This window comes from Pipistrellus kuhlii, unplaced genomic scaffold (assembly GCF_014108245.1).
Source record: "Pipistrellus kuhlii isolate mPipKuh1 unplaced genomic scaffold, mPipKuh1.p scaffold_m20_p_10, whole genome shotgun sequence".
Lineage (NCBI taxonomy): Eukaryota > Metazoa > Chordata > Mammalia > Chiroptera > Vespertilionidae > Pipistrellus > Pipistrellus kuhlii.
In genome coordinates, this window is record NW_023425405.1 from 22,810,224 (window position 1) to 22,812,102 (window position 1,879).

General features: G+C 34.7%; 1 non-coding gene across 1 annotated transcript; it reads right to left on the reverse strand.

Annotated features, from left to right (window-relative positions):
• Positions 1-1,016: 1,016 nt before the first annotated feature.
• On the reverse strand, positions 1,017-1,123 carry LOC118714602. Its single transcript, XR_004986613.1, has one exon. It is a non-coding gene; the product is annotated as a U6 spliceosomal RNA (small nuclear RNA).
• Positions 1,124-1,879: the final 756 nt, after the last annotated feature.

The window sequence follows — 1,879 nt, forward strand, 5'->3', positions numbered from 1 at the left end:
GTTATGCAACAAATATCAACTTTCAGTCTTCTAGATGATTGCTATAGGTTTATTGCATCAACAGCTTCCATGGTTGCACTTTCTGTATCATAGCCTTTGATAATCCCTGGCACCTTGACTCTGGGTTTAGTCGGTGATTGGGCTAATCAAACACCTGCAAAGTTAATGTTAGTAGAGGCTTTTAAAAATGCTTGCAAATTTTTGTTTCAGTTTACAGAGCTCTGTCATTACCACGTGAAACACCTCTGCTAACCTGCTGTAGGGATTTGAGAGACACAGAGAAATAAGCCAAGTCATTTTAGCTGAGGCCAGCCCAGCCCAACTGGCAAGCCCTCCAGCCAGCTGGCCAGAGGCACATGAACATACCTGGCATAGATCAGCTAAGCCCAGAGACCCACAGACATGTGAGAAATAATAAATGAGTTGTTTAAAGCTACTAAATGCTATGGCGATTTGTTAACCAACAATAACTACCATATAATGGTGATAAAGCACTTAAGAAAACACACAGAAACCCTGCCTTCATGGTAATTATTTTCAAGTTATCAATGTACATGAAGCCAGATGGTGATAAATGCTATGGAAAAAATAAGAAAGCGGGGAGATTTGCTTCAACACCATTAAATAAATTATGTGTAGGCAATAAATGTTTCCTATTTAAATAACAAAAAAATTAAGTTTTCACAATTGCATTTTTAAGAGAAACTTTTAGTATAGTTTTAAATTTACAGAACAAAATCTAAACATTGTATAGAATTCCCATATACCCCACACCAATTTTGCCTATATTAACCTCTTACAGTAGTATGGTACCTGTTACACTCAAGGAACCACAGTAAATAAATTATGAAGCTTTTACTTTATTCAGATTTTCTTAGTTTTTACCTAATGTCCTTTATTTTTTCTAGAATTTTATCCTGAATATGATATTACATTTAATATTCATGACTTCTTATGGTATTCTTTGCTCTGACAGTTGCTCAGATTTTTATTTTTTTAATTTTCTTTTAAAATTTTTTTATATGGAACACTTCATGAATTTTCATGTTTCAACCTATTGCAAGGGCCATGCTAATCTTCTCTGTATCATTCAAATTTCACTGTATGTAGTGCTGAAGCCAACACGGATTTTCCTTGTTTTTTTATGACCTTGACAATTTTGAGAAGTTATGGCTAGGTATTTTATACAATGCCACTCGGTTAAGATTTGTCTGGTGTTTTTGTCATATTTATATTGGGATTATATGTTCTTTTAAAATATTTTTTATCGATTTCAGAGAGGAAGGGTAAGAGAGAGAGAAATAGAAACATTGAAGAGAATCATTGATTGGCTGTCTCCTGCACACCTCATTTTGTGCATCTAGCCCATGAGCATATACCCTGACCAGGAATCAAACCATGACCTCCTGGTCCATAGTTCAATGCTCTACCACTGAGCCAAGCCAGCTGGGCAGGATTATATGTTCTTGGGAAGAGCACCACAGAAGTAAAATGCCATTTTAATCACATCGTATCAAGGGTTTGTATGAACAACATGACTTATTACTGCTGATCTTAACATTGATCACCTGACTGAACTGTTAGACAGTTTTCTCCAAGATAAAGTTTCTATTTCCCACTTTCTCCAGACTGCAATTTTTCAAGGGAAGTTACTATGAGTAGTACAGAATGAAGGAATGTGGAGATTATATTCCACTTCATTGAGGGTACAGCATCTATGTAAATTATTTGGAATTCTTCTGAATGAGAAATTTGTCATTTCTCCTCAATTTATTTACTCAGTTATTTTTAGATCAGTATAGACTCCTGATATTTAATTTATATTTTGGTTATAACCCAAAATAGAAAATATTTTGCAATTGGAGAGTTCTTTGAGTTG